The sequence below is a fragment of the Numida meleagris genome, chromosome 14 (genome assembly GCF_002078875.1).
Source record: "Numida meleagris isolate 19003 breed g44 Domestic line chromosome 14, NumMel1.0, whole genome shotgun sequence".
In the NCBI taxonomy this organism is placed as follows: Eukaryota; Metazoa; Chordata; class Aves; order Galliformes; family Numididae; genus Numida; species Numida meleagris.
Window position 1 is genome coordinate 1,942,849 of NC_034422.1, and position 25,533 is coordinate 1,968,381.

The following is a 25,533-nucleotide window of genomic DNA, read 5'->3' on the forward strand; positions in this document are numbered from 1 at the left end:
CAAAATGAAAACTAATTTGTTCAAATTGCAAGACTTTAACGTGGTTATAGAAATAATAGAGCGTCTTCCGATTTTAATCAGAAAGAATATATCTCGAGTTTCAGAACAAACTGCTCCGCTCAAGCAGGAACAGAACATCAACAAATACAACATGGTTCTCTTTGTTAGTAAATGAGTTATTTCCTTTCTGCCACAGCGTGAAGACGGAGGGGTTTCTCTTCTACAGACCTTGGGCAGGGGCAGCGCCGTGTCTCCGGCGCAGGGCACACTGCACAGCCAGCATTACCCAGCTGCTCTGTGTAGCTGGGGCTGGCCATCGTATTCAGATGATCTCAGTGTCTGACGTTTGGCAAGGACGCTGCACTTACCCGGCTCCTGCAGGACAGACGGACGCTGCAGCCCCGCAGCAGCCGGAGCGCACAGCCGCACCCGCCCCAACGGTCACGGCAGGACTTTATGGCAGACACTAAGCACACTTATCGCAGAGCAACTGCGCCCTGGAAGCTCAATCGATGGAGCTGCACTGCTTATCAAAGCGACGGCTTATCAGGAAGCCTATCAAAAATAAAGGTTACACCATACGGTCTCCTCCTTTTTACCTCTGCTCCATCAAGGTGCGTGACTCCAGTTAAAGCCACACTGCTCACGCTCTCTGACTGGCTTCCTCCTTGCCCGCCCTTGGAAGCAAAGCCCCAGCTCTGGAGCCGTCCCCTGCAGAACGCTGCCGGCTGCGACACGTGTACCTGACACCCAGCGCTTGCCACCCGACCTAAGAACAGAGACGTGCAGGTCTGTCATCTGATACTGACAACGCTTCATTCTGAGCTGGATGATCTCGAAGCAGCAGCATCCGCTTGTATTCAGAGATGGAGACTGATTTTAATCAGCATTACCCTAATTGCTGCAGTGGCATTTGTGAGGTTTTGAGAGCACAGAGCTCACTTCTGTGCCATCACCAAACGTAATCAGTCTTTTTCTTACAAGCTGAAAAGACGCCTTCCTTCCCTGCTACGCTGCTGCACGCAGCCGAGCGCCCATTCCTCAGGGTGAAGCAGAAATGCAGCCTGGCCACTCCTTGTCATCATTTTTACAGCGGGACTACATGCAGAAATTACTCCAAATTGAGGCAGGATGTGTATTTTAAAAGAGCAATGTTATTCCTCTCCGACCAGAAGCCTTCTCCAGCTCAGCTTAGCACACATGCTGGGGCTTCTCAGGCCATTCCTCCTCGTAACCAAGCCCCACAGACATGAGGGTGCTGCCCCAGGAGAACAGCCTGCCCTGCTGCCTGCCCCCTCGGCTGGGAACATCCCCATCTGAAAGAACTCTTCTATTGATTAGCTGCCTTTTTTTTTCCCCTTCTTTTTATATATTAGTATTAAAACCTTTTTTTAAAAGCTACTCATCTGTTCTTTCAATACTATCGACAACTTCTCTGCTGAGAAGAACTATGAAAGCACTTTTTTATTTTTTTATTTAACTCACTGCCATATAAGCGTGCACTGCCCTCACGGATGATCTACGTAAGCTGCTGCTACCTAGCCACGTTAAATTTAGCTCTAATGCAATGCACTCACGACTCGGCAAACTCATAAACACCAACCCTCCATGATAAGCAAGCAATAAAGCCTGTCCTTTATTACCACCAAGGTAATTCATACTTTAATATATCTATTATTTCAGCACTAAGATTATTTTACTGCAGCAAATTGAATTTCTCATGAAGGAAATAAAAGCAGAAAATGCATGAGAAATTCTGTAGCAAAATTCGGAATAAATTTCGGAGAAACTGCAATGAGTACAGATATGGAAGAAAGGATCCCTTCCAAGAGCGTTATGTCTCACGGTGTTGCTGGGATCATTTGAAGAAGGCCAAGAAAAGCATTCTGAGCCCGCACGTCACCTGAGGCTATCAAAGCAGCAGCATTCAGTTGCTCACTTTGCAGCCACCTGAGGGACACGACTCCCAGGTCCCGAAACACCAAACTGCGGCAGGCAAAGAACTGCAGTCAGAAGCTGACGTCTTATTTCTGATCACAGCTTCTCGTTACTGCGAAGCGCTTCCCCTTGCACAGACTGCCATGGATTCGCACATTATTTTTCTTCTCGCGCTCAAAAGAATGGGAACGGATGAAGGATCGCAGGTAGTCATGAGAACGTACCCAACTGAAGCGCGGAACCGGAGGGGGAGCCAGCCATCTGCTGCACGCTACAGCAGCTGAGCATCAGAACTCTTGCTCCATCCGTCACCTCGGCGTTCTGCAAGCCGCGGTACTCTCATCAGCACCGCTGATACTCAGCGCCGCACAGCACAGCCGTCGCCCCGCACCCCCAGCAACGCCCTGCATCACACGGCATTCCTTCATCCATACTAACGTGATTCCCAAATCGCTAGAGGACTCAGAAATGCGGTTTATATGTTATTCCTTCGGAAGTCTCGGAGATCTTAATTACGGGGAGGCTAATCCTTTTTTCAAGGAGGAGAGCGTTCATTTCTACTGCCTAGTCAGTGAGACACAGCCGGCACGTCAGTAACGCGCGCTTACCAGGCTTGAAGGGAGGGCGGACGCCGCGCAGCAGAGCAGCTCCCCGTGAGCCCCAGCGCAGCGCTCCCCGCCGTGCCCGCAGCCCCACGCCTTCCTCTGGCCGACGCAGCCCCGCGCTTCCTGCTACACGGCACGCTTTGTGCTTCGGTACAACGAGACCGAGAAATGATCAAAGCCAACAAAGGAAAATGTATGAAAACCGGGTAAGTGAAAGCTGCAGTGCGGGACAGTTGCTGGGACAGGTTAATAATTAACACCTAGATCTTGCCATCCCCTCAATCTTTAAAAATGTTTAACTAGGAGATAGGAGGAAAGCACATGGCTGAGTCTTCTTTCTCTTTTGCAGAGGAGGAAACAGAGGTAAGGAGCGAGCTCTTAAAGCAGCAGGGAAAGGAGCCGGACCCTGCACAAATTGCTTCTGCCTTCTCATTCCTCCTGTGAGAGCCGAAGTCCTCTCCTCTCACTTATTCTCTTATAATTCTTGATCAGGAAGGCAAAAATCAGCCTCTTTTAAGGGGTAATGTTCTTACTCGTGATCTAAAAAGCCCTCGTGCTACAGGGACAAAATAAACGAGTGACCTTTGACGTTTTGCAAAGCTCAATAAATGACAACAAATAGGAAGCAAAATTGTATCATGCACCAATAAACTGTAAATTATTTTATGATATGAGAGGTTATTTAATTTAAAACTATAACTATTAAGAAGAGTGATAAGAGATAAGGAAGGTAAAGACTCAGGGACTTTTCAGCCTCCTATCTTATCACTGCTGGTGTAACATTAACCCACTTGATCCACAGTATCCCAGTTACTTTGTGGTCTTTTCCACAGTTGAAAACAATTAGCAAATGTGAAGTATCCAGAACTTTGTTCAGTTGTACCACAAAAACAATACTATCTTGGGTCTGGTCATGTATTCAAACTACAGTAGCACCAATGCCAGCATGATGTTGATCCTTTCGATTGTTGTTGTTGAACTTGTGTGGACTTTGACTTTACTCAGACATGGAAATTATGAACTCTTCCTCCTCCTACACAGTCTGCCAACTCTTCCAATCCACTTGGCGCAGATTAGTAAACTGCTTCCTAATACATTGCTTTGACATCTCTCTAACCAATTACCCGATGTTTTCCAGCAGCCTTGGATAGATGTTAGTGGTCCACAAGAACAGTCATGCTAAGAAAGGTGATAGCATCTCCCACAGAATCACGGAATGGTTTGGGTTGGAAGAGACCTTTAAGATCATCTAGTCCCAAGCCCCTGCTACAGGCAGGGACACCTGCCTCTATCCCAGGTTGCTCACAGCCCCATCCAGCCATCACACGGATTATTCAGCGATGGAGTTACTGCCACGCACATTCACCTGCACCCCCAAGACAACCAATTTACCAACTAGACCACCCACTCACTGTTAAAGCTTTTCTTTAACTTGCATCATTATTGATTTTAATTGAAGAAGTCATGATTTATTCTCGCTTGTAGAGCCTGAAGTCTAAAACCTCTATAATGTACCGTTGAAAATTTGCAGGCAGTTTCATCCATAAACAACACAGCAGAGGAGCACTGCTTAACTAATCCCCTGATACCAACCCTGCAATCACACCCCCTGCAATGGGCTCAGCTCTCAGGAACGGCTGCAGCTGGGTAAGAGCTCCAGGCAGCACACAGGGGTGTGCGGGTTGGACACACACAGTCACCATCTCCTCCTCTAAATCCTCTGTTCTGCAGATGTTTGTTCATATCAAGAACCCCATCAAGTCCCTCCCGCACCCAGCAAAGCGGCTGTGCACGCCTGGGTGCTGGTGGGGTGAGAACAGCCTGGCCAAAATAAAAGCAGTACAACAAATCCAGCTCTCTGCCATCCTAACGCGCACTTGTCCAGCCGTACAGGAGCAGCAGGCAGGAAGCCAGCTGGAAAGGGGCAGGAGTGCTTGTCTGTCACAGTGCCAGCACAGGGCTTGCACAAAACCAGGCTCAGAGAGTGCAATAAACGCGCCCTGCACAGCAATAGGGAGCAAACTCTTTCAGGAGGTGGTTGCTTGGTGGCAATTTTTTTTGCCAACAAAGCGAGAACATTATTTTCCCTGATGGCAAGAGTTACGTTAAAGTAAAAGGAAAGGCAAATAAAATGCAATTTGCACTCACACATGCTCTTCTCTCCCAGCAGAAAGCTGTCTTCAGCCATTTTAAGCTCTGAAAGCTGCTTGGCTGAGCCTCACTGGTGCTGCCCAAAATGAGGTGTTTCAACACATGCTTATGCTGCAAACAACATTCAAAAGCTTTTCCTTTTGTTGCAACACTGAACCAAAACAAACTTGGAAATCTCAGAAGCTGCAACAAAACAGATTTGTCACTCTCCTAGGCAGCTTTAATCCTCGCACCGCGGGAGCCTGCGCTGGAGCCAGCTCCGTTGTGCTCAGGGCTGCGGGAGCTGTATTTCAGGGCTCCTCTTGCGAACCCACCGTGCAGCTCCTCCACGCAGTGCCACCCAGGGCCTCTACGACAAGGAGAAGGGTGAGGGTCAAACACCCACTATTTCCCAAGGGAAAAGAATATCCTGTTTTTCCCCAGTGGAGGGTGGATGGGGAAGAAACAAGGCGGTGCGCAGCCACCGTTCACACCACACAGTGAGTTGCCTCGTTAGGTTGAGAAGAGTTACTTCATTAACAGTGCTGCAGCTTCGGGCCCTGCTGCCCAGAGCCCTGCTCAGCAATAGCAATGGCGGCCACTTCTCCTGATCAAACACCCAGCTGAGCCCGAAGCTGGGCTGGCTTGAGCTGCTGGGCAACTTCTCATCAACACAGCTCACCCAAGGGGATCTTCTCCTCTTGGCAAGGGTCCTGAGCAGCCTGCAGCAGCAGTGCAGGACACTGTTTCTGTATTCCTCCCCACCACCCATGATGAAGATCTGGAGACAGAAGCCCTCTGAAAGCCACCAACACTAAGGATTTGCTCAGGAGCCTTGTGCTTATAAAGCATAACCGTTTCTTAAGTGTTTACCAAGCCCACCTAGCAAGGGAAGCAGAACTCCCAGAAGCAAACACAAAAGGCACATGGGGATGGGAAATTCCTCTTCCCACCCTCCTTCCCACACTGCATGCCTCCTGCACCCCTGCCTGGGTTTCTGCACATCCCTCCCCAGGCTGCACACAGCTCCCACCCCAGCTGTCCTTGCGCTCATACCTGGTACTCCTCTCATCCACCCTTGAAGAAGAGACCAACCTCGTACCAGTGGCAGCACAAAGCCCATGGCCATTCCGATGTAACACAGGGCACACAGAGGGACCGCAGCGCTCCCAGGTAGGCTGCAATCACACACAGCCACCAGCACGAGAGCTGGAGGGATGAACTTGCCTAACCCAGCACTGAGCTTCCCTACTCACCTGCAGCAGCTCTGCTGAGGGCCAGGCTTCAGCCTCATTCCCTCTGCTGAATTCACCACTGCTTTCTCAGTGAGGACTGCCAAAAAATGGAGCCAGGGTGCACAAATGCCAGCACTTGGGGGGCTGGAGCGCACCCCCCCCCCGTCCGGTGGGTCACTGCACAGCCAGCAAACCCCAGCCCTCAGCCCAGCACTGCACAGCCCTCAGCCCAGCACTGCACAGCCCTCAGCCCAGCACTGCACAGCCCGCAGTCCAGCACTGCACAGCCCGCAGGCTGGGCGGCTCCAGCTGAGCGGCAGCCACAGAACAACGCACTCATTTCATTTATTCAAGTCCAGCGCAGACACGGCAGAAGCTGAGAGAAAAGACAGTTGAGAAAATGACTCCGCACACATTTAAAAACCTTATGAACTCTCTTTCTTTCTATGCAATCAGCCTAATTACACTTATGTAGAAGTCTAATTACACCTCTGCATTAGCTACCAGTGAAGTGTTTCTTGGGTTATTTCTGAGCAGCCTACAATTAAATGAGCCTCATCCATTAAGTGACACTTTGTGTGCATAGTCTTAGTGCTCCAATTATGTACCTCAAATCAGCCCCTGAAAATCCTCCTTGCTGCCAAAGATATCCCTGTGAAAAATGAGGGATATCGGAGGTGGCTCAAAAAACACCGCTGACACGAAGAACAAACGCTGTTATGCAAAACCCTGCGTTTTATTTAAATTTGTGCTGCTTGAGATGCAAACCAGGCTCATTTCACTACATGGCTCTGCTGTTCGTTTATTAACTATTCTGCATGAAATCCATTTCTAGATGATTTCACTAAAGTCCATAAACCATTTTAAAACTCAGAAACGGATGAAAAAGGAAATGATCCAGTAGTTACAAATCTCGAACTAAAAGCCTGATGGAAATAATTTTATTTCTCGATTTAAACAGCAAACGAAATTGCATTCAATCCCAAAATCATTATGTGCACGTTTTAATTAAAACTTATGACGGTTGTAGAAAGTGATTTTTTACTTTTGGAGGGAAGGAAACCTTTCCAGAGTTCAGCGCTGTAGTAACCCATGACTCATGTTTGGCAACAGCCACCAACAGCATCCTGAGGGGCAGACCCAGCCCCTCTGCACGCAGAACCCACTACAGTGAAATCCCAGGCACTGAAAGAACAGGTGCCACGGGAAAATAAAAACATATTCTGAAAACAGCACGCGACTGCACAAACTCAGCACTCCAGCCACGGCCGCCTTGGCCCAGCAGACTTCGCTGTGCACAGGAACATTTGCCATCTGCAGGATTCCTAAATAGGCAAGTTCTCATTGGTCTACTGAAAAACGACAAGTCTTACTCGCTCTGGTCAATAAGACAGTTGTTTAAAATCATATCACGCTCACATCAAGATAGATTCTTTTCAAGACCTACTTCCCATTCACCTATGGCTGCTGGTAAGGTACGGAACATGGAACAGGGGAACCCCGCAGCGAAATGCTGCTAAAAGAGCAACTGTGTGTTGCTTTGTGATCTGTTACCTCCCACCCAACGGGACACGAGGCTGTTCTTCCATGCAGAGACAAGAAATACAATTGGGACTGCTGCCTTTGAAAACTGTACGGAGGGAGTTTCATTTCTTCTATTTAGAAATTACCAATGAGGGGAATGGCAGAAAGGAACTCTGCGTCACGGACAGCCCCCCGTCTTGCTAACGAGGCAAATTAACAAGAGGAGTCATTTTACAGATCTTGCTTCACGTTTGAGAGCCGTGCTGAGACTGCAAGTCATTTCTCTCAGCTGGGTTTCCTTTGATTTGTCAACTAACCACGTCCTCGGAGCTAATGGCCCAATCCCCTGAAATGTATCCCCTTTCACCAAGGTGTTAAGAAAGAAATGCGCTGCTTTTCCACATGAGAAGTCTGTAGGAACCAAATCCATTTGTTAAAAACCTTCAGATTGCACGTTCCCATCACAGGGCACCGATCTCCACCTGGGTACCAGCACTGCCAGCAGAAGCATTGCCCGCACCAGCAGCCCCAGCTCCGCTGTTGCTCTGCTCTCTGCCCTGCTGCTGCAGTAGCACTGCCCGCAGTGCCGTGCCCCCCTGCTGGACACGCAGCACCCCAGCACACCGTGCCAGCAGGGCTGGTCCTAGCATGTGCCTTCTTCCAACCCAGCACAACTCCGCCTTGCACTGATGAATCCTGGCTCTGGACAAAGCATCCCGTCCCTCTGACCGCATTCTCTGCACCCTGCCTTCTCAATGCACCAAACATTACTAAGAAATAAGCCTCGTGTTATTATGAAACAGGGCTCCTCAGTTTTGTTTTTCATCTCGCTTTTCTGATTCACATTTGCTGCCTGGAAGGGGTGGAATTATACCAGTTTGACTTGAATCTCTAAGTCCTACTTCAGAAGTAAAAGCCCTCAGGAAAGAGTGCTTGGATGGGAAGGCAGGAAGAAACTGGAGAGGATTAAAAGGCAGCTCCAAAAAACACCACTTCAACTGCCCACTTCTAAAGGAAGGCAGTTACAGAAATCCTGTGTTCACGGCATCTCAACCCGTGCTTTGTCTGCAGCACATTTCTCTATCCCTTCAACGACCAGAAGGGCACTTGGCGAATTTCTGGATCCAAAACTGAAAGTGCTACGCCTAAACACAAGCAGTGGTCCCAGCCCACAAAACGTATCCAGCTGACGACACACCAAGAAGCCTCCAGGGGCATACATATGATGAAAACACACCACTGCCGTGCCCAAACCCACCCTGCCTCCCTGCCAAGCGCACCCGGCACTCCAACAGTCAATCCAACATGTAATCATCGTTAGCTCTCGGGGTAGCAGCTCTCTGCACTGACCAGAGTCATTTCCAATCACGCAGGCCTACTGTTTCTGGCTGTAAAGAGGAGCAGGTAGGGATGTCCCTGTCAGTTCAATAAATTATTTGAATTAGGCACCAAAAACTTGCGTCTAAATTCACAGATATTGCAGAGGATGTGACTGAGCTCTGCAGTTGGTCCAAAATCACATCTGAAGACAGGTCCAAGGATTGCTGCACTCCTGAAATGACAGCCAGATTTACTAAGAAATCTGCTCAGAGCGCAGGGCAGGAGGCTGGGTGGTAATTTCACAGCGCTGGGAGAAAGAAATGAATAATTCATAACTTTAGACAGCCAAAACTTAACGCTTTTGGTGAACTTCACCTCTGAGATTTTAGATTCATTCCAACCCAAACCACAGCCCAGGAGGTGCAAATCATAAAAGCAACCATGTTTGCAGGACTCGCTTCTAACTGAAACCACCACCTTCCTGCAAAGCAGCAGCTGTGGCAAGGGCTCCAAGAGAACAAATATTTGTTCCACCTTAACTAAAACTGCCTTCCCACCCACGAGTGCAAGCAGAACAAGCACAGAGATCTTGAGGACAATCAGAGGAAGAAGTTCTGCCTGCCAAAGCCGAGCAGTGCCAGCATGGCAAAGCCTAGGACACTGGCTTGATGGCTCCTCTGGGATTTCTGCCTTGTTTCATAGTCACAAGGATTATTTCCCTCCTGCCCTGCCAGCTTTTCCTTCAGAATTCATCGATACCGCTCCTTGCTGCCAGATAACATCAGGGTGCTGTGCTGCGCCTTCTATCTCAAGGGGCACACACAGCATGTGACACCGACTGCATTTCTTGAGCTGGGTTCTCTCTTAGCTCTGATTTCCACAATCGCTCTGTCTATTCGGCTTTTAAAGCACTCTTTTGTGATGACAGCCGACAAGACGCATCAAACTCCTTTTTGCTCCAGATGCACAGACACATTATTTTAATTAGGTGAGACGCAGTCCCTGTCGCTGAAATTGCTGAAGACGCACGGAGCAGATAAGCAAACAGCTGAAACCGTGTACGCTTGAGCTGACGCGTTTACCTGGATTCACAGCTCCGGGAGCAGCTCTCCCACTGGTGCCTCCAAGCGCAACCCGGGCCGCAGGACTGAGGCGGCGAGGCCGCGCAGGCCCAGCCCGGGTCCCGAGCGAGGGCAGGGCCGCAGCAGGCTCCGCTCCCCTCAAACGGATCGCGGCTCCCGCAGGCTCCTTCCTACCCCATCCCCTTGTTACCGCTTCTTTCCGCGCCGAGCACGACGTTACGCGCGCCCTGCTCGCGCCCAGACTCTTACCTTCCACGTGCCAACACCACAAACGCAAACGCGCGTTCTCCCTCGCGAGCACACGCAGCGGCGGCCGAGCGGCCCGGACCCGCGCTCCACAGCCCCGCGCTCCACAGCCCCGCGCTCCACAGCCCCGCGCTCCACAGCCCCGCGCTCCACAGCCCCGCGCTCCACAGCCCCGCGCTCCACAGCCCCGCAGCGCCGCGCTCCGGCAGAGGGCAGCGCTCCCCGCACCGCGCGCCGCCAGCTCCGGCGCCGGAGCAGAGGTGGTGCTGTCTGCTTAAAAATAGAAACGTCGCCGCTCCGGCTCTCCTTGCCTTCCCGCCTCTCCCCTCCAACGAGTTTTATTAAGTTCTCATCTTTAATTCATGCCTGCAGCAGAGCTGATGTCACTTTTTTTTTTTTTTTTTGCTATTAAAAAAAGATCCACGAAGCGCAAGCCGAGCTCGCAGCGCATCTCACCTACGTTCCTTCGCGACTTTTATTTTCACGCCCAGGGATCTGCTAACATCCATTACCCTCAGAACCCGAAAACCTCTTCCAACAGAAACATGAGCGTAGCACTCGGAGAGGAAAGGAAGGGCAGCGCCGGTTGGGTTACAGCACATCCCCTGCGTGGGGGCACCGGGAGCCCACCCCAAGGGGAGCCCACCCCAAGGGGAGCCCACCCCAAGGGGAGCCCACCCCCAGGAACACGGGGCTGCCGGTGCCCTGCTGGCATCAACCGCTGCGCAGGCGTGAAGGTGACGCTGCTGTGTCGCAGTGGATGAGAAGTGAGAAGGAGGGAGGAAGTGCGATAAGCGTGTGTGTGGGAGAGGTTTCCAGCCAAAGCCCTGGGAACCGAGGTGCCTTTAACTGCTAAAATGAAAAGTAACAATGCAAAGGATGCCCTAACCAACTCATTCACACATCTGCCCTTGAGTTAAACAACTGGGGAGACCAAGCACCGCGGTTTTGTCATAACTCCGTTTTGTTTGCACCCGTGGGGATGTCGGTCCCTGTAACTGCCGGCCAGGCAGCGTGCCTCAGGGCAGGGACAGGGGCTGGCAGAGCTGTCCCGGTGTTCCCTCCTGACATCCCACGCCTGTGTCTAGCAGGGCACAGCCTGTAGGCCAATCCTGGCACCCAGCGGCCGTGTCACTTGTTGCAGCAGCCTGGGGACACCCGCTGGTACCAGGCGTCACCCACAGCTCGAGTCCGGAGTGCTGCAGGCTCCGAGGAGCTCATTTGGAATCACGTAGCCCAACGGAACAAGTCATTTCCTCTACAAATTGTAGCGTTTGGAATCATCCTGGTTCCTCTTGGCTCATGGATGCACAGCTTTGTTTTTTCAAAAGCCGTAGCAGCGGGTGGTGTGGTTGTGTTGTGTAAGATAATACATAGAGCAAAACAATTGCTGTCAAAGGAAAAGACACTCTATTGTGGCCTTTCCATTTTTTTACTGTCTTTTGAGCAAGACTTCTTGCAGAATCTCTTGTTTGTGTCGAGTTTTACCAGGATGTGTTATTACCAACTTTCTTCCCGAACCAGGAGAAGCTGTCATAAACACGCTTAAATAACATGCACAAAAATCACTGACGCTGAGTGGGATTGGGCAACATTTGTGGAACAGCACGTCGGGGAGGAGAGTCACGGGGAAAAAAATCAAACCCCACATCCCAGAGACGGCTGCTTTGGAAACAAGCACGCCCCACATTCTTCGATAGTTGTACTGAAGTCAGCACAGCTTGGCCAGTGCACACAGTAACTCCCCGAGTGCCTTACCCACCTGCTGCAAGGCGGGCAGGGAGCACTGCTGGGCTGAGTTAAGTCAGGACCTAAAAGCCGAGAAGGAGGAATGAGGTCACAGAATCACACAGCCCTTGCTGTGGTTCTCTGCTTTGCCTTTCGGGCTTGTAATGGGGTTTTAATTACACGATTTTGTAACATCTTTGCTAGTATTTTACAAAAGCTGTATCTTTTGATACCAGATACTTGAAGTTACCACCACATGACCAATCCTATCCTGTTCAAAGCCCCAGATCAGCACCAGCTTGTAAATCATTAAAGAATATGGGGAAAAGGGGATGTTTCCCTGTTGGCTGTTAGTGAGCCTGAACATACGTTGCAATAGCTGTGATTTTAAGGAAAATGCACGAAATCCGCACTGAAGTGATGCTTGGCCTGATTCCAAATCCACTGAATCAACAGGCACCGTCCTACCGACTTCAGCGCGCTCTGAAGCACAGTGCACAATGGCCTGCAGGAAAACAAAACCCACCCTGAAAACCCTCAGGGCCGCATTCAGGTGCACCCATGCAGCAGCTGACTGAATATCTACCTGCCATTCTTCAGCTGTGGCCTCACTGAAACTACAAAGACTCATGGCAAAGCTGCGTGTTCTCATGCAGACTGCACAGCCCCATAAACTGCTCTGCCATCCCTACCAGGGGGCAGCAGGGCCTGCCAACATCCATGCTATTGTCAGAAGGGACTTTTATTGCCCAGGCTTGGTGCAAGGACCAGCAGACGCTTCTGAGCAGAGCTTCTAACGCAGCCTCCAGCCCCAAGCCAGCCTTCCAGCATCCACCTCTCTCCCAGCACAGGTTTCCCAGCACGCTGCTGCCAACTCACCACCAGAGAAATACACCCAACTTCCTCCTCCTGCAGGGCTGCAGCAGCCCCAGAGCTCGCTGCCCAGCCCACCCAGTGCCTCTCCAGCCAGGGGAGGTCCCCAGCCCCGCGCAGCCCCCAGCCGCCCGCAGCTGCCGCTGGGCTGTGCCAGGAAGGCAGCGCTGCGAGCTGCCACTGGCGTGCAGGGCTGGCAGTGATGGATTACGTACAAGCACGAGCTGGGCACAAACCAGCTGTCTATCTGTCTCCTCCAAACATCTTGCTTCGCTTTCTGTATTATAAAGGTGCCAGTGCCTTGTTTCAGGATGCCTGCTGCATAATGAGCGCACATTTCTCTGAATATTTTACTGTCACACAGAGGGACTTTTTTTTTTTTAAAAACACTGTTGCTCCCTCCACAGCACATTCCCTATGACCAAGGCCTTCATGTTCCCAGAGGCCCGAGGCTGCGCTGGCAGACCGCAGCTTTCCTCTGTGCAGAAACCCATGCACACAAACCCTGCCATCTCCTGCCAACCCCACGTGCTGCATGCACACCCGTCTGCACCCACTCCTAACCCACTCAGCACCTCTGCATTTCACCTTCCTGCTGCATTTCCACTGTCAACCATGGGGGAAACAGAGAAAATCCTTCCCTTCCTGGCCATACACAGACGCCAAGGGCAAAGCAGCACTCTGGCTCTACCAGGAGTCTGAACCTGCCATGTCCAACGCTGCGTGTGCTCACGTACTTGTATGGTGCGTGTACAGGCACATACACAGCCCTGCGTGGGATTCAGCTGCTCCAAAGGGTGTCTGGGGGAAAGGGCTGTAAACAACACCTATCCAAGACAGCTAACTTGGGGGGAAAAAAATAAAAAGAAAGGAAGATCAAAATATTGGTTTTGCACGTGGGTCTGTGAAGCACCAGAATTAAGCAGCAAGCACCCTTTCAGAAGTCTGCTGGTGTTGTGGCAAAAGCCGTGATAACACGGCCACGCCGTCCTGCCCAGTCCAAGCAATTCCCAGGGAGCAGCCTGGATCTGACTGCAGCACGGCTATACAGCAAAACCAAAGCACAGATAAAAGACATTTCCCTCCTTCTCTCCCAGGAGAAAAATAAAAAGAGACTTCTTAGGTTGAGAAAGAGATCACAGGGAGGAAAACATGTAGGAGTCCAGATAGAGCTGCAGACCAGGCACCGCTGCATCTGCTCCAGCTACACAGTTGTTTAAAAAAAGCATTATGAATTTTTCTCTCTCTTCAGATGTCTTGCCTGGATGCTTTAAAGCAGCCTCAGAGGAATGTGCTCTTGGGTCTGAATCCCGTAGGAAATTATCCTTTGTGGTAGATGGTCTCCCCTTGGGGCCTGTCTGTGTGTTTTGCTTTCATGTAATCCTCCCACCTTGGTTTTCTAATGTAATGCTATCCACATTATTATAGCTCTTTGATACTCTCAAATGGCACTTACTCATGCTGTCGTATTTTCAGCTCTTCCAGACGGGGCCTGACTGGCTTGGTCGGCTTGTGGCTTGCACCATAAATATTTAGTTAAGTCACCAACAGATATTATGAAACAACTGCATGCCAATGGCAGTGCTTACAGAGTGCCTGGGCTGTCTGCTCTCTCCAAGTGGGATGTGCTGCTGATGTGCCCTACAACACAGCAGAGTCTAAAATGTAAGCGCAAGGTTTACCGACAGCTGCTAGTTTTGTGTCTGGGGCTTTGCTGTTTTGTTTTACGCACCGGTTCCCCTTTCTTTCTACAAGTTCTATCCCAAGCAAGTTTAGTAGATTACATGCAAATTTTTGACACAACTCATATGTTTTGGATCGGCTTTACCACCAGCACACCACGTCCAGCGCCCTGACCTGCAGACAGAGCCCCTCTGCACACCTATTATGGCCGAGGCCTTCTCCAGGACACGAATCTTCACTGCTGCTGCTGCCCTCATCTGCAATGAGAGCAGGCTTTGTGGTTTCCTTTCTAGTTCCTCTCCATCACACAACCTCAGTGCTAGGTTTGCATCATCTCTGCTGTCCCACCGACGCACCATGGGAACTGAACCATAATGCGAGCCTCCACTTCGGGTGTTCTTTGCATTCTGGCAGGAATTTACACCCTGACAAGTTGGCTCCTTAATATCCCTCCCACACACAGCACAACTTCAGTACCTCCTCCACTCCCACAGCAGATACCCTTAAAACCATGAATCAACGTTTACCCGCAGTTTTCCTGCCGTGCTATCTAACTACCAGCAGTTATCGCCAACGTGTAGGAACAAACTCAGATACCGCTGTGTGGCTGCCTGCTCTCCCGTGGTTTCCCTCTTGAAAGTTATCTCCAAATTGTAATGCAGGCTTCAACAGCAGCGAGGAGGTGCATCCCCTCAGTTAGGGTAGCAGAACAGCGCAGAGCTGGGCTCTGTTCCTAACCCTCCCTAGCTTGCTGAATGCCTGCAATTAATCAGCATTTACCATGAGCCCACCTTCAGTTTTCCCACCCATAACAAAGCAAAAATAATCCTCAACTTTTCTACAGAAAACCAGGAAATCAATGACAGAAGTTGAATTCTGTGCTAGTTGGTTATTACCAACAATTTGTGCTGCACCGAGCACAGAGCAGATAAAGCTCACAGCACACAAGAAGAGGTGAGAGCAAGCACACTCATTAATGACACTTTCTCTTGAACTATGAAAGTTTCTCCGAACAAGCAATTCTATCTTAGCCTAAAAACAGTGATCATATCCCAATTAAGCTGCTCCACTGTAGCTTCACTGCTACACCTACATGAATTTATGGCCTGAAATGGTCCCCACTTACACAATATAGATGCATATAGCAATCACAGCAATAGGTCCCAAGTGAACCTTTCACGCGTGCCAGCGTGTCTCTCAGGAGGGCTGAGATCAAGGGGAAACGCTCTCCTCCCTTCACACGACCCGTCCTGTGCCACTGCTCAGCCCACCGGCCACCAAAAGCAGACTGAGCTATGCAGTCCCCTCTTGCTGATGACATTAGTTTTAGGAAACTCTCAGTATGTTTATTTTTCAAACAGTGTTTTGCTTGAAAATTACAAAAGAATCAGAAGTGCCACTTGCTGTTAGACAACATTATAATGCAAAATGAAGCACAACTATTGTGATGGGAGAACACATTCATTAACTCAAGAGAGTTGGCAGTCTTCTGATATTTAGAAGATTTTTCTCAAATTCAACCCCCTGGAGCCATGTGATGAAAAATCTAGATTTTCCTCCTTTAAAAAAGCATTTTTAAGCAGCTATCATAACTGCAGGAATTGAAGGCGTTGAAAGTTACTGACCCAGGGGGCAAGTACAGAAATGCAGTGCTGAAGCATAATCTATTTTCAGGGCAATATTGTGAATCTCAACATTAGGTTTAGTAACTCAATAACCAGCATACACGACTTCTGTTTCTCATCTCTACATAGAAACTGGAGTTATTCATTGGCTTATCTTTTTAAGACAGTTTATGACTGCTTAAAAATGAAGACACGGGGCCTAATTCCCGTTTTGTGTTACAGCTCCGTAATTGTGCTGACTTGCAAATGGTTGTGATTAACATTAGAATAATGCAGGATGTTCAGAAGATGTGCTTTGCTGTAGAAGTACCCAGCAATCTGGGTACTTGAAAAACTGCCTTTCTAGAAGATGTGTTTTCAAAACAGGGCCTCTTAAAAGAGCACAAATGGATCTGTGCTAAGTCTATTACTTCTGTGAGGAGCGAAATTGGACATGTCAAGTTGCACAGGAACAAAAGGGGATGGCCACATCCTTTGAAGATACATTTAGGGGAAAAAAATGACAAAAAAAGACAAAACAAGTTTAGCTATTACATATTTTCTTCATGCACCACTTATCCATTAGCTCAAGAGAGGTCATAAAGAAAAAAGGGAAACGTCAGGTTCTACTTCTGTACAGCATATCTGGATTTGGAGAGCCCATGCTTCCTACTGGCACCCCTGTTTCTGAAGCACACAGAATGAAGCACTTGTCATGTCCCTGAAGGAGCACATCAGCAAGTGGACAGGACTCAGACGAATGAAGCTTAATGACAAAATGCGGGCTAAGAACAGAACAACATTGAATGTGGTTTCCCTCTGCCTTCCGTGCTTTGCCTGCACAACTGGCAGAGCCCCACTCCTTCCAGCGCCGCTACAGCTAATGAGATCTGCACAGCAAGAACAGAATACATTAAGGCTAACAAAAATTACCCTCTGAACCCAGCAGAACATATCCACTGGAACTATTCATTTAAACTTCAACTTAAATACGTATTTATCTTCGTGTTTTGAAGTCCAATATACTTCATTTGCAATTTAACCTCTCCTCTTTTATGCCTTGAAGAAGCCGCACAAGATCACTTACGCGGAAATCTAATACATATTAAAAATTCAAACTATTGGAAAAGCCCAACATGTGGAAGGGCTGGGGATCACACAGCCCCCAGCCCCAGCAGCCCCCAGGAACTATGGGCAGAAAGCGCCAGCAGCAGCCAGGAAGCGCTCTGTGTTGTGCGGGCAGCTCATCCAGTAGAAATTTGGGAAGAAACATTTCTTTCTTGGGGAAAGACCCCAAAGCCACAACTGCACACAAATAACAACTTCCAGTCATTTGAAAAAGCCTTGTTCGGGGTCCTTACCTTTGCCATGTATTTACAGCAGCTCTATTACGCAGTAGAGGAAAATGAATTTAATTTTAAAGAGACATTCGGCACATGACATTTTGGAACACCTGCCTGAAAATTAGCTATAAAGTCATTTCAATTCGGTAGACTACATTTTAAAGCCATTGTTTAGCAGAAACTTTCTTAATTCCTTTGGATGAGGAAGATTTTCTCCCTCCTTCACTCCTACTCCGTCGCACACAACTCCAAGTGAGTTTCCTGTGCTCTGTCCCCAGAGCACAGCACATTTTCAGCAAAAGGCCAACAAAAATGGGAACAAATATTCCATGAGACATCAAATGCTAATTCTAAATAATATGTAGCACTTTTTTCTTGTTTGGATTTGCATTGAGTTTCTATCCATTCTCATTTCTGAAGGCTTTACTGCCCCAAGGAGGCTTATAATGCAGTATGTGACGGCAAACATAAGTTAACAAAAGATGGTAACTTTACTGCAAACATGCAAATACAAAATGGTCTGGAATTACAACTAACACGGACTTCTCTCCTCATGGAGAGCGCTCTTTCAGAACACAGTCTGGACACGTGCCCCAGGCTGGCTCTCAAGAACCCAACCCTGCTCTGCTTTTAGAGGCTTGAACTTGTTTCAGCACTCAAGTACAGCTCACGAGGAGTGACCTGCAAGGGCGAGCAAACACAACACCCTACCAACACCTATTAGCTTCTTACTCATACAAAACATGTTCCACATGTACGTGTCTGGCAAGGACAGAGTGAGTATCACCTTCACAGTAAAGGCAGTACGCCTGCTTTGCCTCCAAGTTCCCACCTGTAAAGCTCCTGAGCGGCAGAGCAGCACCGCTGCCGTCAGGCAGAGCACGCGCAGCCCAGCACTCACTGAGGCTTCAGAGATAAGAGATAAGCAATGCTTCATATTTCACTCAGATGTAGATTACGAGCCAGGGAAAAGCAAGCTTAAAAGGTGAATGGCTTCTTTTGGCATTAGCTGAAATCTCTGTATAGTCTCCAATGAAAACCGACAGGGAGGTCGAGCGATGGTATGGGAATTCTATAGTCAATAAAATAACTGTTTTTTAAGCTCTGAAACAGAAAAATTCAATGTGGATGACCACTTATTGAAAGGGTCATCATCCAACAGCGAGAAAATTGCTAGAGCAACAAAGAGCTCAGAAGTATTCCTCAGTTTATAGAAACCACAGAGAAGGGCAAATTCTAAATCCGTCTCCTCCCAGTATTAATCTAGTTTGCCTCTGAGGATCAATCTATCCAGCAGAAACCACACTGTGATGGTGCAGGCAAGTTCTTTCTTCCCTGAAATCTGAGCTTAAATTATAAAACAAAAGTATTGTTTCATGGCCACACACCAACATTTAAATATTTAAATATCTCCGGAGGGATGAGGGACGGATCCAGCACCATGCTAACCCTGCCTGCCACCCTCACACCAGGCACGGCGAGGTCGAGCTCCAGCAGCTCCATGCAGGTCCCTGCATGCACTGTGCAGCTCGCTGCGAGCAGCACCCGCCTCTTGCAGGACAACGTCCCACTGCAGCGTAAATAAAAGCCATTGATATCTAAACATCAACGTCCCTCCCCCACAATCCCAGCTTGCCGCAACTGTTCCGCTTCCTGGTAATCATTCTTCAAACATCTGAAGCTGCGCTCTTCTCCCCACTTGCTCGCTTTGGTGCTCCCAAAGCAAAGAATTTGGTTTGCTAATTACTGCAGTCAGGGGAGGTGGGGAAGATGAGGCGCAGATTTAAAAGATCGCTCGGGCTGGATTCTCCCTCAGCACTTCACCCTTCAGATACACCCATGTGTAAGCCCAGCACTGAGCAGCACTTGACTCAGCCTCAGTTTGGAGTAGGAAGAAATTAATTGCTATCTAATAGGATTCAAATTGGTACAAGGGATCCCATCATTACAGGACAAGAAAGAGTAGGACCGCAGCCCATTAGCTGGCTAGCAAAGGGCTTCGGTCAATGCAGTGGAACAGGCGACACTGTTGTCGAGACATGATGAATTGATACCTCAATAATTGTAAGTCATTAGTCACTGGCGCTGAACTAGCGTACGGACCAGGTGGGAAAGGATTAAACCAAAGCGGTGTTTGCGGAGGGAACGACATTCCCTTTGCAAGGTCTAACTTGAAATGATTTTACATCGGTGTGAAGATGTGTCACAGCTTAATTCAAGCAGCACTTATGTGTACCGGAGGATGAAAGTGTAAATCAGCGGCAGGCTGGGACACAGACGGCTCCCGGTATCAGATGGCAGCGGAGCTGCTCCCTCGCTGTGCAACCTCTGACAAGTCAGGGACGCCCGGCGCTGGGCTGGAGCAAGGTCCCCAGCACAAGGCACAGCCTCCCGCGGCCCTGAGACACGCAGTGAGCTGCAGCCCCTGCCTCGCTGTACTTGGAAACAGACATTTGAACTACTAAATGAGACTGGCCTGTGGATATTTAAAGTCATGTGTGACAAACAGGCTTTATGTAATGAATTACGGTTAAGCTGGGAGAGTAAACTTGACAGACATGCACACACATTTGCATTCACACAAAGCCTGGCTGTCCCACTTCCACATGAGCAGCTCTAAGGGAACATCTCCAAAGCAAAGCGGAGGCGCGGGCGCAGCACGGATGAGTGCACCTGCAGCGTTCCCTCGCAGGTAGCGCGCAGGCAGGGCGGCGAGCCCAGGGCAGCGAGCGGCCCCGGGGGCTTACATTCCTGTTCCTCCGCTCTGCAGAAGCCTATGCCTCTGAATATTCATAACTTGTTGCTAAATTAAGCAACCATTCACATGGTTATTAATGCTACGCTTCCCTCTTATTTTGCTGGGCAGACAGAATTTTAGGAATTTGGAATATTCTGCAGTTGGTTTCAGAAAGCAGAATGCACAACCCAACAACGCCGGCTGTGCCAGCACAACTTGCTGGAGGTGGCCGCTCTCCTCTGCTCTGGGGCATCTCTGGGGTGCGAGGCCCCACGGGCTGGAGCCCACCAGCTCAGCTCCTGCCGCCTCATCCCTGCATACCTGCACTCAGGAAGGGAGAGGCGACGGTTCCCTAAGCGTTCGCATCAGGGGATCACAAGGCTACACTGGAGGGAAGGCAGGGTGCTGAGCTAAGGGCAGCACAGAGACAAACCCACTGCTGGGAAGAAGGATGACTCCATACTGAACTGCAGAAAATGTTTGTCTTGGCAAGCCAGGGCTATGGCAGCTCTTTGAAGCCCACTGCTCCAGGCCTTCTGCACATCTCCTGCCCAATGCTGCACAGCCACGTGGGGGTACTTCAGAGCAATGGATACCTGAATCCTTCCTTGGGCATACAGAAGCGGATCTACTCCTTCCTAAAGCTTCCTGAGAAGCCAGCTACTAAAGACAGAAAGCCACAAAATTATACATTCAGTATTTCTAACCGGCTCTTCACCCTGGAAGACCTTTGGCAGCTTTATCACTATGAAAATGTTTAGGCTAGAAAACAGGCCTGGTGAGTTAGCTGTCAAGATCCTTCCCCAGGTTTGAACTGTGAAACTTCTTCAGTGCTCACACCTAGCCCCACCACGGGATGCTGATGAATACCACCATTAGATCACCCCCAGCAGGTGCTGGAGCTTTCTGCAAGGTTTGTTGGCTTCAGTATCAGAGGGTGCACAGACCCCACCAGCACAAGCTCTTGGAAACTGCTAAGGGATTTATGCCATTGCCAACAATAGGGTGGTCAAATTTGGCAGAATAAATCCTTCAACCCCAACAACTCTACCAATTAGCACTGCAAAGGAGAATAGAGCCTCCCCTCCCCTCTCGGATTGAATTATTTTCTGAAGGAGAAGGAAAATGGGACTTAAAATTACTATCTGGAAACAGGAGGGAAAAAGCCAGAGACCCCAGGACACTATCTACCATCATGCTGGAGATTAAGATTCCTATTCAATTCAGAGAAAATTATCAGATAAAGTTACTTCCTTATGGAGTTCTACCAGGTGAAAGCCAGCTTCTCATAGAGAAAAGGCTGTATCGTGTTTAGATTTTTTCTTTGAATGTATGTAATTTAGTACTGGAAGCACCTAACTTCTGGGGTGGACAGAAGGAGAAGATGGACTTGTATTGACTGCATCCTAATTCCTTCAGAACCGGCTATTGTTAAAGCTTACTAGGTGTCAACTAAGGGCTCTCATTTGTGTAGCTGTTTTAACAGCCTTTGTTTCATTTAAGGACTAATAAACCTTTTCACACTGAGCTATTTTAGCAGATACATCTCAATAGGTCTTTAAACTGCAGGAAACACCTGATCGATGCAAGTCACATGGGCTGCTGAACAGAACAAAAAGTCTCCCTTATCCACCTTCTGGAAATGAATACAGCTGAAGCAGTAGAAATTCCTGTCATTACCAAGGCAAGTTAAAGACAGCCTGCCAAAATAAATAAATAACCCTTCAACCATGCCACACGAGGAAACCTCTCCAATGATTAGAAATTATGTTCCAATTTCCATTCATGGAGCACAGCGTACATCTTGCAGAAGCTTGCACATTTGCTTGCTGAAATCTGTTAAAGCTAAAGGAACCCATTTGTTCTTGTAAGAGGCACCAGAACAGAAAAATGGAGATACAGGAAAACTGGTTACTGGAATTTATGTTGGGTTTCTTTTTGTGTGCGTTTCCAAGTTACGAGCAGCAGAGAGAAGCACGTTTTCTCAAAGCTGGCTCTTGCCAACCCAATTTACACGTGTCCCCCTGCGTTCCCACTTTGCCCCCCAGCCCGGTGGGGCAGGGTGGCCCCAGGGACACCCAGCAGCTGCTGTCCCAAGCAGCTTGGGACTGAACAACAAGCATGTGGGGATGCTTCCCTTACAGCTAAAGGCAGAGCAAACAAAGCACAGGCCTCCAGGAACTACAGCGCCGCTAATTTCTTGACACATACTTTTTTTCTTCCTTTTCCAGCTGAAATAACTTTTCATAAACTCAATTCTTCCCCATGTTCTCAGTTTCAATAAACAATAACAACTGGGTATTTGTCAAGATCCCGTACAACTTATTCTGCAACCCTTCTGCCTGTGGCTTTGCCTTAGGCTTACGCCTATGTGAGGCGGCCCAAGGCTGTCAGACACTAAAAGAAAGGAAAAAAGCAAACACTAATTCATTTTTCTTCTCCCTCTGCTCTCCAGAAGCCAGGTAAGCAGGGGGGAATGCTGGGTAGCAAAAGGGCTAACGGAAGAGCTGGCGTTTGTATGGGCATATGAAAGCATGCCCTGATTGACCCAGCTACTTGCTGCACAACGATAATTCAGAATAAGGCTAAGGGGACTGCAAAGATGTCTTAACAGAACACCTGCAACGCTGTTCTGCATGAGGACAAACCAAAGACTCTCACTGTGTGTGCCATGTGGTGTTCTTTAAGCAAGGCTTGAACAATTCAGCACCTTGCCACTGGCACAGCACTCCAACAAGCAGTGACACCAACTGAGAGGTGCTCCCACCAGTTCGTGCAACCAGCTCCTGGGACTGAAGCTGGTATCTCCTGCAAACATGGAGAGAGCAGCTCCTTTAAGAGATCACTCCAGAAGACAGAGCACCTTTTGCAAGTGGCCTGTAACGGCTCTAAATGAAGGCCGAGCTGTTCCTTACCATGCATAACTTCATCGCTTCTGTTCCTCCACGCCCTGCCCAGCTGGCATCATTTGCAGAAGGTTTTTGGCACTGACAACTGCCCAAACTCAAAGCTTGATCCTACAGCCCTGTTCCTCCTGAGGGACAGCCAAAGAAGGCTTTTGTTGTGATAACACTGTAGGCTCCAGCCCACGGGGACAGAACTCTGGCTGTACCAATGAGCACAGCTTGTCTCACACAACGGCTGGAGAAGAGAAAGCTCAAAGCCCGACAGAGCCCCAGTCTCTACATTTCACCTGGCTGGACTAAAGCCCCACATGAACATGCAGGCTCCTTTCTAAAAACCCCAACGTCAGCACGTGTTTAAATCCGCACATACCTTGGTGGCGTCCAAAATCAACACCGGCACAAGGGATGAGCACGGCCCAGCAGAAGCAGTCACCAGCTGCTTTGCACAAGCGCATCCCCTGTGCCCAGGGCAAACCCTGACACAACCTCAGTCCGCCTTTCCCTTTAAGCAGAAACGGCACCGCCACCGCTGATGGCGTGGCACTGACAAAGAAGGGCTGAAATTCAGACCCAAATTGTTATTCCCCTCAGCTAGGCAGCTATGCACAAGAAACACAGCTTGTAAACACTTCTTTGTCAAACACTCAATTACGAGCTGCTTTATGAACAAAATGAGGCAGTCGCAAGGAAACAAGAGATGGGAATGGGGAAGCAACATGAAATGGCACGCAGCCATCAGGCCACCGCAGCCCGCTGGCAGAGGTCACTCCCCAGCAAGGACACGTGCAGGGTAGTGCCAGATTCAGCTTCTGAGAACGGGGTTTTGGTTTCATGGATATAGACTCCGTGCTCTGCTTTGTGGAGTATTTACCGGGTTGTAAGCAAAGAATAACTTCTTTACTTCTACATGATTGGTTCTGGCAGTATGCATCTGGAAGAAAAGTAACATGTACAAACGAGACGCAAGTTAAAAAACTCAATTCAAGTAACACTTACAATATGGCTGTGCTCCTTCGTGCCATCCTCGTTCACCTCTATACACTGAAATTGCTTTGTGTGAGCTGATAAATGATCAGGAAGTACGTATTTCTCCTAAACTAAAGCTACAAATGCTCTTCAGAGCAGACCCATCTGACCAGCTGAACCATCTCCACCTTCCACGCTAAAGGACGGAGACAAACTCCAAAAAGATGCCTCTGATTGACACTACAGCCAATAAACGTCACGTTGAGCTACAAAATACTGCCCTACAGCCACTCAGATGTTTTGAGAATGAGCAGAGTGCTTGATGAGAGCCAGCAGCGCCTGCTGGGAGGTGCAGCACTGCAGCACCAGAAGGCTGCTCAGCACCGCGCAGTGGTTCTAGCCGTGCTGGACAGCCCCCACCGCTCCATCCCTTACTCTGTCCTTGGATTCTTTATCAGCATTATTCCAGTGGTTAAGGTTCCCCTTGGAAAGGTTTTTTTCCTTGTTCTTACTATTCAGTGACAGTAAGCAAGAGATGCCGTAGGAGGAAACATCAGAGAATGCAGTATAAAAACCACTACTGTCTTACATGCTAACTTGCACAAGATTGGCACGCTGAAGGAAGAATCATGCCTGTGCACCTTTCCCTAGTGCCTAAATCAAAGCCTTTAACTGGAAGACAGTGAGATGCGGAGGGAAAGGTGAAGCCAAAAGATTCGTTTTTAAATTAAATGACCTGCATGTATTTACATAACTAACTTTAAACACCAGTTCTCAGAATCCAGCAGCCTCCCTGACAAGTAATACTTTGCTTTCTAACCTGAACAACTCCAAGTGCAAGGAACCAGAACAGAGAGGAAGCCACCAGGGCCAAGGGGGAGAGCAATTTTGCATATAACAGTAATAATTTGTCTAATTCCTAAAAGCTGAAATATTCTCTTTGCTGGGATTTTTTCTTGGTTTTTGGAATAAATTGATTTCAAGGCTCAACTTCAGGAAAAAAAAAATTGAGAACTGATGTACAATGCTAATGCCTGAAAAAACTGACAGCCATGGCATATTTCCTCTTGAGTTCAAAAAACACACACATGCCAGCGTGCCCCTTAGGACCCCTTTGTCCTGCACGCCCGGGAGACATTTATGTAGATCACAAACCTCCACTGGCTTTACTGAATTCTTTGACTTTTTAGATGCAATACCGGAGAAAACACCCTGGGTTCCATGTACTGACTTCACCAAATAACTAGCGCAATGCCATTGACCTGAACAGCTACCAGTAACCTTGCTTGAAGGCCTAAGGAAAAAAAGAGCAAGCACTTGTGTTACCTAAGCGACGTCTTCAAACCAAAGACGTGTTTGCTCAAGCTGTGCACATTCTCAGCAGCTCATGTAAACCACCCAGCAGGCAGAAGCATGAAAATGAGCTCCTTAAGAACCCACACAGCAAAGAGAAGCTGAGGGATGTGGTAACGCCGCCTGAGGCTGCTGATGGGGCGAGAGCTCCCCACAGCCAGCAGGGCCAGCACCACGGCACAGCCCAGCAGCCCCCAAGCACCCCGCTGCTACCACGTCACCTCCTGCACAACTGGAGACCCACAGCCAACAGCAAGCAC

General features: G+C 48.9%; 1 protein-coding gene across 22 annotated transcripts in view; it reads right to left on the reverse strand.

Moving 5' to 3' along the window:
- The window catches only part of FBRSL1 (fibrosin like 1), a 431,679-nt gene that overhangs the window by 283,591 nt on the left and 122,555 nt on the right, over positions 1 to 25,533 (reverse strand). The window contains exon 1 of one of the 22 annotated variants that reach the window (XM_021412377.1): positions 2,547 to 2,726. The exons of the other annotated variants lie outside the window; for them this stretch is intronic. The gene's annotated coding sequence lies outside the window, so the exon portion shown is untranslated. Of the gene's footprint in view, positions 1 to 2,546; positions 2,727 to 25,533 lie in introns of those variants that run through there. 22 annotated transcript variants of the gene reach the window in all.